Below are 12,867 nucleotides of genomic sequence, written 5' to 3' on the forward strand. Positions count from 1 at the left end.
AATGTTGAAAAACGTATACTATATGTAACCTTTTAAGACTGGCTTTTTTTCACTAAGCATAATTCTCTTAAGATTCTTTCAAGTTTTGCATGTATAAATTGTTCTTCCTTTTTACTGCTGAGTAGTATTCTGTGACATAGATGTACCACAGTTTGTGTCATCAGTCACTTTTTGAAGAGCATTTTTGTTGTTTCCAGTTTGGGGCTATGACAATTAAAGCCACTATGAGTATTCATCCTCTTGTTTTTGTGCGAATATAAATATTCATTTCTCTAAAATAAGTGCCCCAAAGTGGAACTGCTGGGTTGCATAGTTATAATTTTAAAGCAGAACACCTGGCAGAATTGCATGTGCAAAGTGTGTAAATATATATAGTAAAATACTGGAAACAAATATATCTAAACTATTAATAGTGGTTACTGCTTGCTGACAGATTTACACATAATTTTAAAACCTTTTTATGTTTTTATAATTTTCATATTTTCCTTAACAAATATAAATTGTTTTTAGACTTAGATACATTTTTTTAAAAAGCAAATAAGAAATGCATATAAGAATAGAAGGAAAAATACTGAAATACTTGAAGCAATTATTTCTGAATAATGTGACTAGATTTTAATCTTCTTTAAACAGTTAAGAATTCTCTAAAATTCGTTTAATGAGCACTTATTATTCTTAAAATTAGGAAAATATCTGTTTTAAACATTAAAATTGTTCTTGTATACTCTTTTCCTATTTTAGTCTTTTTTTCTATAGATCCATATTTGTTTACAGCAATTTTCAGAATATGACACTTCAAAAAATGCTTATTTTATTTTCTGTTGCATCTTGTAGCTGATTTTTACACAAAACCCATTACTATATCTTCTATTTCAGTAGACATCTCATGGTAGCCATTAGTCTTCTTAACTCTCCACATCAAGCCAGAAAAAACTAAGCCTGCTGAAAATTATTTATAGCTTTTTGTCCAGGCTTTTGCACCTAAACATTGATTAAGAAATTTGAATCTTTCCAAAACTGTAGTGGCAGACAGTATTTTAGCACAGAGAGATGTCCTCTGTCTAATGGAGTTAAGCTAAAAAATAAATTAAGAACCAATATCTTTCTTTTGGGTATTTGTCTGCATCGTTTCTCTCTTCCCACTTCCCACCTGTTTCTCCTTTGTTACCATATAAACAGATCAGCTTCACTTAGAAACTTATTACCAAACCATCAAATAACTAATAATAATTTCATAGTTACCTTAAAACAAAACTTTATTAAAGATTGATGCTCCTCCCATGGCTGAGTTTCTGTAGCTGAGTTTTTATTGAACAAGTGAATATTTTACCCACCAGTTACATAAAATTCTGAAAGACACCTTTGTTGAATTTTCAACAATGTGCTTTCTCCTAGCTTGCACCTTCATGGGGTACACAGATTTTATTCAAGATAATTTTAAGTAAAAATTGTACTGAACATGGGTCGTTTTCTCTTTAGGGGGAAAAAAAAAACAAACAAACGTCAAGCTCATGAGAATTCAGACTTTGAAGGAATTTACAGGTATTGATTTATTAATCCTCATCAAAGGACCGTAAGCCCATTTCTCCTTTGTAGTTAAAGGAACAGAGGAGCAGTGTGGTCAAGAGCCAAGGAGAGTTAAGTGGCTTGGACAGGGGCCTAAGAAGATGGATGATTCTGAATTTGTGATTTTCCCATGTTCATGCTCACATAGACTGGTCTTCGAGGGAAGCTGAGAAAAGAATGAGTCCCCATATTATACCAATGACATTGGTTTGGAAGAAACAACACTGACACTGGTTTAGTTTCTGTTTTTATCATGTAATTAACCCCTGCGTAGAGATACCATTATTACCATCGAAACTTCATGGGGCCAAAGTAGAAAGAAGCTCAGAAGGGAAGGTAAATGACCTCATAAGGCAGACTCTGCTAAATCAGTTTACTGATTCTATACGTGGCAATTCAAAATTCTTTCCAAAATGGATAGTTGTTCTTCCATCATGTGACTCCAAGGCCCAGTTTATAATTCCAGGGAACAAAAGGTAAAAACTCAGTCTCATTAAGACATGAATTATTTTTAACCTGGTGCTTTTACAAAGAAATTTTTCAAGTAAGGGTGCAAACAGCTAATGTTTGTAGAAAACTTTTAGTTGACACAGGATGAGCTAATCATACTGATGAGTAACTTTGTACTGTATTTCTGTGTTCCCAGATTCCAAATCCTGTTTCCAATATGTATTCCCAATGGTACTGACCGCAGCACTGTGAAAATGTTAGAAATGTCTCATCAGTGGTTCATCTAGCCTTTTCTTTCTCCTTCCATCTAGGAAACATTTATTAAGCTCCCTTTTAGCATGTGTCCTTCACTACACTAGGCATTGTGACCAAGAGAATGAATAAACACATTATCTAAAAGGAGAACTGGACTTCAAATTTGGCCCCTACATACAGTTGCCTTCCTGTTCCCTAATTATATATTCCTTTGAGAATGATTCCCTCCCCATCTTTAGACTTGGTTTTCACTCCACACCTAGCCCTGGGCTGGACTGTGTGACCTAGACCTAAAGCAATCAATGTATCCCATTGCTTTGGGCAGTGATTGATTCAGTGATAAGTATAAGCCCCAATTAATGCCCGTGATAAGCAATGAGATTACCATGGGAATCTTGAGAAAGAGCTTCTTTCTCTTTCCATTGTAGGTAAACAAGAGACAAAGCCTGGAGCTGTTGCAGCTGTCTTGTGAGCAGTGGGACTGAGAATGGGGTACATATTAAGGATGAGGTCAAAAACAAAAAGCAAAACCCCATCCTGTTGACATCATACGCATCTTGGATCAAACTATTTCTGAAAGAGAACTCTCCCTATACTGTTCAGTTTTGTGAGTTGATAATTTTTTTTTTTCCTGAAGCCTTTTTGAATTAAGATTTCTATCATTTAAACAGTCTTGACTAATATGCATAAGAACAAAGAGACCAGTAGCTGCCTCAGATGTGACATAATACGATAGCAGATATTTTGGTTAAATAAAGCAGAAGTTCAGGGGTAGAGGGATTACTTCTGCTCAGAGCATGGGGAAAACGGGCAGTGAACTAAGGAGAGAGTGACACCAGTCCTTGATACACCTGCCACCCCTGAATTAATCTAAACTTTGTAATGATGTGATTTTGAGTGAACCATTTTTACACGTTTAGGATCTGGCCACAGTGTCAATCAGGCAGAAAGAAAAACAGATTAAGATTTAGATCGGAGGCCTGGTGCATAAAAATTCATCAATCTCAAAATGTACATTGAGTGTCTACTATGGTTTTTTACTGTGTTTAGCAAGAAAAAGACAAGTGAGATCTTTGTAAAGGCTTTTCCCGGCTAAAGCCCATTCCTCTTATTCAAAAAGGTCTTTGGGCAAAACTTTTCTCCCCTTCGCTTGAATCAGGTGGTTGATGAGGCTGCCTACACACCTGCTGCTCCAGGGTGGGCACGTGACTGAGGCCTGCTCAGTGCAAAGCTATCAATCCGGGGACATACATGGGAGTGGCTGGAAAAGGCAATCTGTTCCTTCTGGACTTGTTGCCGTGAGGATGTGAACATGGAGCTCCCAACGGAAAGGATGGAGGGAAGCAGATCTGAGAGATGGAGAGAGAGTGGCCCCCTGTGGTATATTTTGAGCCCTCGATCCAGTTGTCCCTGACCTCACCCTGGACTCTGGATTATATGAGCGATTAAGTATCTTTCTAGGGTTCTGAATCCTGGTTTATTCAATGCCATCTTCATAGATCAGTGTTTGTGGAAGGCCTACTATATCTGTGGTTCTAAAGTCTGACCACAGAGAGCTTATTAATTGAAGAAATAAGTCTCAGAAACACAGAAGTATTAGACAACATGAAGCTGGTGGTTTCAAAGAAGAGAGACATCAGTGTGAGTCCAAGGCTTTTGGAAGGAGATGAAATATGAATTTATGTATTACTCATAGTTTTTTTTTTTTTTTTTCATGAAATATGTCAGCAGAGCATACTGGGACCTCTTATTCAGACCAACACTGACACACATCTGTTCAAATAAATTAATGTTCTAATTCTCAAGTGACTCATTTGGCAGGAAAAACAGTTTCCTTCCCATTATACATAGAAGGAGTATAAGAACACAAGAGAAAGGGAGGATGGAGAAGACAGTTTTTTTCATTCATTCAGACACAATAGTTGTAGTAATAGTGTGGTTGTGATGGCAGCAGTGGTAGTTGAAGGAGGAGAAGGAGGAATGGTAATAGTAGTAATAGTACTACTAGTAAAAGTAAAATGGTGGCGGTGGTGGTAGAGATAGTAATAATAGTATTGGTTCTTCGTAGTTAGTTTGCACTAGCTACCCAGTAGCTTTGCTAAGTGATGGATATGCATATCCTTACATAATCCTCACAATAACCCTAGGATGTGGGCATTGTCATTATCTTCATTCTGTACAAGGGGCCCAAGACTTAGAGAGATGGGATACTGGGGTCAAGGTCACAGAGCCTGGATATAAATTCAAACCTATCTAATCTCAGAGCTTGTGTATTTAATCACTACACTATTCTGCCCCATTTCTAATTCTAAAAAGTGAATATCCAGTTTGAGTATATATAGATACTTACAAAGGAGCATAGAATACTTCAGACCTCAACTTGAAACCACCTGAGGTGGCTTCTAAATGTCGTATCTGAGGCAGCTACTGGACCAGCCACTAGAAAGGGCCCTGGGGACATGGAGAATCGGTTCTATGAATGGGAACATGCTAGCGAAATGCAGGTCCATCTCCTTTGGAGAATGGCTTTTCAGTCTTAATTCCTTCATCTTAATATATACATTCAATACTTTATGAGACTTGTTTATATAAAAGAAGTTTGGGTACAAATGATGAAAAATGGCTCATCACTTTTTTTCTTTAAATTTGAATGCTTTCTAGAGTGTTGTACTTGGTAAATACACATTAAATAGGGGAATGATGTTTTGAAAACACCTTTTACCAAACCATGTTTATAATATATAATCTAATTTCACCCTTCTGACTTTAGTTTAGATCTCCTGCTTATTCAGCTTTTCCTGTTTCACAGTGATTTTTAGGTTCTAATTCCAGTTCTAGTATGTGACAAGTAAAATCAGAGAGACATTATTAAATTGGATTTGCAGAGGCTGATCTTTCTCTGTGGTTGTCTCTTGAAATCAGTTTTTATACTAAGTGTCAGTAATGAGACTTGAGTTTGGGAACCTGCTTCACACTATTGTTTCTCTATTCCACTGATTGTTGAGGACATTGGCACAAAGAAGTCAAGTGACTTGACCAGATCACATGAGTAGTAACTGGTAGTCTTCTGATTCCAAAACCAAAAGACTTAACTGACTGCTTTACTACCTTTTGCAAAAGTTAGTTTCAATCTGGGAAAAGTCAGAGTCATCTGTTTTTCTGGAAAAATCAAGATGCTTCGGTCTTGATTAGAGCCACACAACCAGTAAAGGGGGTAGCCCTCTCTACCCCTGTGTATTTATTCCATCTCCATGATGTGAAAATCTTGGCCAATAAGCCCCCCTCTTTCTAAAGCCAGGTGCTAGAAGAGTACAATAGGAGAGAACATTGCAAGAGATTAAAACAATCTGAGCGAGGTCAAGGCAGAATGTGCATAGCTCTGTGGCTCCCCAATTTAGTGGCTGTACATACCTTGAGCAATACACCTAGCCTCTCTAAGGTCAGTTTGCACTTCTGCAGAATGGGGATCATAGTACTCATCTCTTGGGGTTGCAATGAGAATTAAGTAAAATCATGCCTAGCACATAGTAGTTAGTAAAGATTAGTTGCTCTCATCATCATCATTATTTTTATTTCAGGAACACGGAGATGCAAATTTTTCAGGTCATCACTTCAGACAAAAATGATCCTTTTGATTCTGCTGAGGCACCAGAGGGCTAGAGACAACTGATGACTCAGTCAGTGCACCCAGTGACGAAAACTCAGGAGGGCAAAGAAGAGAGAGTGACTGAGGGAATGAAAGGTTGAACTGCAGGGGCAGATGCCCACATTTGTGTGAATAATGATAACGATTAGGGCAATGAAAATGATGACTAGGAAAATTACCCTGTTTTCTGTAGCCTGCAAACTCATGTGTCCTTGTCAGTGTTTCCTGTGATAGTTTTAAACTTTCAGGAGCATCTTTTTTTTTTTGAAAGCAGGCCAAGTATGAATAGCGAATAAATAAATAAATAGTTCCTTGGGTAGAGCGCCCAGCAAACAAGTGCTCAGCCAATATCTTTTAATTTTTTAAAAGACTCTTGCTGATTAAGTGAAATATAAAATGAAAACATCTTAAACTAATTAGGAAGGTGCCGCGCACTGAAATATATCCCACCAAAATCCATATTTTGAAGCCCTAATCCCCAGTGTGATGTAATTAGAAACGTGACCTTTGGGAGACAATTAAGTTTAGATAAGGTCATGAGGGTGAGGCCCTCAGAATGGGATTAGTGCCCTAATAAAAATATATATATATTGGAGAGCTAGTACACGCTCTCTCTTTTTTTCTTTCTCTTTCTTTGACCATCATGTAAGGGTACAGCAAAAAAAGGCAGCCATCCGAAAGCCAGGAAGAGGATTCTCACCAGAATTCAGCTATGCAGGCACTTCTAGCATTCAGAACTATGAAAAATAAACTTCTCTTGCGTAAGCCACTCAGTCTATGGTGGTTTGTTATGACAGCCCAAGCTGTAAGATAGGAGTGTTCTCTGCAGTCACTGATAACAGATGTACATCCTTACATGGACTGGGGAGAGGGGACCTGGAGGATGAGGTGGTAGCATGAGCTGGGGCAGTAGATCCCATCCTGACCCTACAACAGCCCAGTCTTAGGATGGGGGCAAAGACCCTGGATTTTAAACAAGTTGCCCCATTGTTTCTGATGTGTAGCCATGTATAAGAGTCACTGGTCAAGTGCAAAGAGCTATCTAGCTTTGGAGTGAATCTGATCCAGAGTTCAGACTCAGCCAGTTTTGCAGCCTCAGGCAGTTTATTCACTTCATCTTGGAGAAGAAGAGTAATAGGAATGTTAACTTTTGTTGTGGACTGCTGCCTTCTAGGTACTGTGTAAGTGTTTACTGCACATTATCTCATTTAACTTCCACAGCACTTTTTATTTTTAAAGTGAGGATTTTTAAGGGGAGAGAGAGACTAAAGGCCTTATTAAAAAATCCCACAGCTGATAAATGCAGAGTGAAAGGCAAATTCAGGCTTACAGACACCAGAGCTGTAGTTTCTATGAGGATTTGTTATGTTAATTTTAAAGTGCTGAGACTGGTAACTGACATAGTATTTGTTCACTAATTTATACTGTCTATTTTTCTCATTGTTGAGTTAGTATCAATTATCTTTGTTGTTATTATTTAGGACAGACCTGTTACAGGCTATCATTGATTGGTTGTGTCAGAAAAACAGGTGATTCTGACTTTTCCCAGACTGCAACTAACTTTTGCAAAAGGTAGTAAAGCAGTCAATTAAGTCTTCTGGTTTTGGAATCAGAAGACTACCAGTTAACTAGTTGTGTGATGTAGTCAAGTCACTAAACGTCTTTATGCCTATATTCTTGCCTGCAAAGTAGGCTTAGGTAATGGTTAATTTTATGTGTCAACTTGCCTGGGCTCAGGGGATGTCCAGATTACTGGTAAAACAGTATTTCCAGCTGCGTCTGTGAGGGTGTCTCTGGAGGAGACTATCATTTATATCAGTAGACCAAGTAGATGAGATTGCTCTCCCAGTGCATGTGGACATCATCCAATCTGTTGAGGGTCAAATCGAGTGAAAAAGCAGAAGGGCAAATTCACTCTTTCTGCTTGAGCTGAGACATCCATCTTCTCTTGCCCTCAGGCATCGACACTCCTGGTTCTTGGGCCTTTGGAATCAGAAGGAGACTTGCATCAGCCCCTCAATTCTCAGGCCTTCAGACTGACTTACACCACCAGCTTTCCAGGGGCTCCAGCTCACAAATGGAAGATCGTGGAACTTCTCAGCCTTCATAACCACGTGAGCCAATTTCTATGATAAATCTTCCTTGACAAGTATATCTTTATCTATAACCTATTGGTTCTGTTTCTCTGGAGACCCCTACCTGATACAATTTAATAACGATTCCTCTCTAGAAGGAAGGTTGTAGGGTTAAATAAGACAAGACAATTCCTGTAAAACATCCAGCATGGTGCCTCATACAGGAAGTACTCAATATGTACTAGTTATTATTGTTTTTTATCTTTCAGGAAAGGTCTTTGAACTTTTTGGCTGACAGTGTTATACAGATGAGAAAAATTTCAGCTTAGAGCCATCCAAGTTTGCCTTTGATTTCTGTTCTAGAAGAGCAAAAAATCTGCAAACACAGTTCACATGACCTTGGATTAGGTGGCACATCTCCCTGAATTTAGGCACGATGGTGTCCAGGAAAGGCCAAAGCAGGCACCCTGCCTTTCTGCCCAGTGAGCCATTTCCACTTTAGAAGTCTAGGGCTCGTAGTCCCCCCAGCCAATCTACACTTCCTGTTGGGCTGAAGTCGAACCAGATTCTCACTATATTTGTGAATAATGGACTACAAACACTACATAATAGTTCCTATATATGGGTATGTACATGTATAAACAGATATGCTGGTATATAGGTACCTCTTAATGAGCAGGAATACGCATCAGAGATTTTGAAACTGGAGAAGTTTATGAATTAAATCAGACAAGTAAAACCTACAGAATGTGAGGTTCTGAGCTGCCATCATCTGAAGCACCAGGCTTTCAATCTTTAGCTTTTGTAACCCTAAACATAAGTCTGTTAATAATTCATTAATAACAACCACTGTTTATTGGCAAATTACTATGCGGTAGGCACAAGGCTAAGTCCAATATGTATATCACTATTTCATGTAATCATTACTCTTTGACTGTTATTATCTCCACTGGGGAGACCAGAAAACTAAGACTCAGAGACTAAGTAAATTATACTGTCGCACTGCAAAAATATGGCAGACCCAGGAATTGAATCCAGACCATTTGGCTTTAAACCTATGAAACATTAAGTACGGTTTTCTCAGAATGTTTTCAAATTCATGATTTTAAAAGTATGCTTTATGCTAAAGTGAGTTCTTCTCACATCCTGAGACCCCTTTTTCTCCACGACTGCTACACCTCTTGTGTTTTATCATGAAAGCCATGAGTTGATTGGAGTCGCTTAATAAAAACGTGCTGTGTAGACAAGCCTCGCCCAAATGCATCTATTCCTTCCAGAGAGGGCTACCTGTAGTGCCAATATCTAAGAAGATATCATTTCTCTACGTGGGCAAACTAATGGGAGTGCTGAGCAATTACCTGGAAAATGCAATCAATGCCAGCAGGCAATAAGAATAATTTAAACCAGTGAACTCTTTCTCCTCCACTGCAAGGTTCAGTATAGGGTTTTCTTTTTCTGTCTTTTTGTTGTGTTTTCCATTGGCTGAGCTTTCCAAATAATTGTTCCATCTGTCCATTTCACTTTGCCGGAGTAATCACAGCCCGAGGGGAGTTAGAAGTCAAATGTCAGACATGCAGGGAAAACTAAGGCGTGGGAGGCTGTGGGAAGAGACATCATTGTCTGTTCTCCTTCCTGCAGCTCAGCCAAGGATCTAGAAGTAAATTACTTAGAAGCACCAGTTGCCCCAGGGAGGAAAGCTACACTTTGGAAGTGGGGGTGGGGAGTGATTTGTGAGACCCCATTATCAGGAGTGTTGGTTGCCAAGATCAAATGCACTTAGCATGGGGATTAAGGAGAGAGAGATCCTAGCCAAACCAGAGATGAAAAGTGTGGAGGCAGGAAATAAAAACTAGAACACTTGCAGCAGCTTTTCACAGTGCCATGTACTCAGTACTAGGCCCTTGGCTGGACACTCTGTACTTCATTATTCTGATCCTCTCAACAGCTCTATTTCACAGATAAAGAAACTAGGGACCAGAGAGGTCAAGTACCTTGCCCAAGACCACACAGCTAGTAAATCACAGAGCCAGGATTGGAACTAAGTATATCTTAATCCAAAACCCTTGCTCTTAGCCACTCCTCCTGGCTACTCTAAACCAGGGGTGCTGACCAAAGGTGGACTAGAGTTCTGGAGAAGATAGATTATAACAGCATGGCTACTATTTATCCCATATCTAGATGTTTTACATGCATTAGAAGTAAAAGCAAATTAGATCTTTAATTTACAGAGGCCAGAGAGGTTAAGTAACTCCCTGAGGCCACAAAGCCAGTAAAGAGGTTAGTAGAAGATTTGAACCTGGGTCTCTGGTCAAATACTGCATTTTTCAGGATGTTAGGCAGTCTCTTTTCTTTCATACTATTAACTTCCAGGAAAAGCAAGTGAGCTCTCTCTATTAAATATGATGCCCCACAGAATACCATGTTTCTAAAGATGTTTAACAACAAATAAAAATAGGTTTGCAAAAATGCTGTATTAAACAAGGTTAAGCAGATTTCTAAGAATCTAAGACTTTTCCTAGCATCTAACCTGCTAATGTCCACTGTAAATATCCAAAAGGGGGACATGATAAGCAGAATGCCCCCAATTTATCTGACTACGGAAACATTTTTGTGGTCAGATAAAGGTCGGCCAGAGATGTGGCTTTCTTCCGATGTTCTAGCTTCTGGACAGCAGGATGGGGGTTTGTTAAAACACCAGCACACACAGTGTTAGCTGCCTAATACCTGGATCTTATGTCAGCTGACTGTCAGTTGGGGAAATAGTGAAATCTCTCTTCGTTGGCCTCTTACCACCTCTTCAGAATCTCCCCGCCACCCCAAACTTCTATCTTAAATGCCCTATGTGATCCATCCCCTCTCAGGTGCAGCGAGTCACATAGAGATCATTCTACTCTGATAAATTATTAATAGAAAATAATGGCTTCCTTTGTTAACTCATCTTACTAAAAGTTCATGAAAGGGAAAGCTAATGCAGAGAAATCCCTCTTAGTAGTGGAATTTTAAACAAAAACATCAGCTTGTGTCTTGGGGAATGGGTAGAGGCTACAACCTGCTCTGACTGAAGATAAAGCTAGCACAAGGATGAGAATTTCAGGGTGTGATTTCAGGGGTACAGACTGTATGGTTAGGATGTTGTCGGTAGGTTGAGTAAGACCATAAAGTAACCCTAGAGTAAATTTTCAAATCGACATGTATGGAAAACTTAAGACTAGGCAGCCATAGTGTCATTTAAAATCAAGGAAAGAAATCTCCAATGGTTTATTATGGAAATGTATTTTCTTTTTGTTCTCCTTAATGCTGTAGCAATAAAATAGCATCAGTGCTTGATAAACTTGAATTGAGGTGACGGTATGGCATGAGCCAAAGGGAATGAGTCGATGTTGACTCCAGCAGTACCCACACGGGTCATTGCGCTGGTGCAATTCTTTGGCTCTGTGACCAGGTTCAGAAAGGCTGGGGAAGTAGAGTTTCCATGGACCCGGTTCCTCCCACACAGAGGTGTTGGGAGAACTCACCCCTTCACACTTTGATTCATCCACCCATTTGCTAGTTACCAAGTCTGGCAGTATACTTGGTGCTGGGAATAGTGGAGAGAGGTAGACATAGTCACTGCTTTCAAAGAACTACACTCTGTGGGGAAGAAGAATGCCAATCAAATTCACACATTCTATTGAATAAGATAGCACTGTCAGAGAGTAGGGGCTCATAGCAAAGGAAGGTGGCGGTATGTAATGCCTACGTAATGTCTAAGGAGTATTGAAGCAACATGTACAAACCTACTCCTCCACATCTCAGTTAATGGTAACTCCATTTTTCCAGTTACTTAGTCTAAAAGCATCCTGACATCATCCTTCATCCTTCAAGTCTTTCTTACATACTCAACATCCAACGCTTTTCACTACCCGCCTTCTGGTCTATTTCTCACTTAGATTATTGCACTGGCTTCTAACTGGATGGTCTTCTGTTTTCACTCTTATTTCTTTTCTATACAGCAGCCAAAGTGACATCTTTGCTTAAAACTCTCCAATGGCTTCTCATTTCATTCAGAGTATAAAGTAAAAGTCCTTGCAGTGTCCTAAGTGTTTAAGCCCTATATGAGCTGCTGCCACCACAGCCTCTCTGTCCTTGTTGCCTATGGCTCCCCCTTCCCTCCCCGCTCTGTAGCCACATGAGTTTCCTTAGTGTTCATCAAGCATTTATCAGCTATAAATATTTTGCCCAGGCTGGTCCCTCTCCCTGGAATGATCTCTCCTAGCTGTCTGGCTCACTCATTCACTTCTTTTCGGTCTTTGTTCAAACGCTACTTCGTTAGAGAGGATTTATCTGACTTTCCTATGTAAGCTAGTGTCCTCTGTAACTTTTTTATTCCCCTTAACCAGCTTCATTTTGCTTCATAGAACTTATCAACACTTAACACATCATGTATTTATTTCATTATTGTCTGCCTTCCCATCTCCTAGAATGTAAGTTTCATGAGAACAGCAACCTTGCTTTCATCCCCACAGCCTTGGACGTAGTTGGCCCTCCATAAATATTGGTTGAACAATTTATTGGATGAATAAATGATGGAATAAGAAACAGTAATGCACTAGCCATAAAGGTGGGAGAAATGGCTCAATCCCAGTAATATTCAGCAACTTCATCTCTCCTACCATTGTAATTGTCCTTCCTATAAGTTACTATTCATACATCTTCTTCTGCACAAAACAGTAGGAGGTAGAAAGTAGCTTATGCTCTGTGGAGTGGCATTGTCCTAGGCAGACCCTCTGCCTGTTGTTGGTCCTGAATCTAGTTCAGTGGGGTTTTTTCAGCAGGTGAGCCATCTGTGCCTCATCATCCTAGAGCTCTCCCCGCACCTGTATTTCAGGAGACACT

This window comes from Pteropus alecto, unplaced genomic scaffold, assembly GCF_000325575.1.
Source record: "Pteropus alecto unplaced genomic scaffold, ASM32557v1 scaffold78, whole genome shotgun sequence".
Taxonomy (NCBI): Eukaryota; Metazoa; Chordata; class Mammalia; order Chiroptera; family Pteropodidae; genus Pteropus; species Pteropus alecto.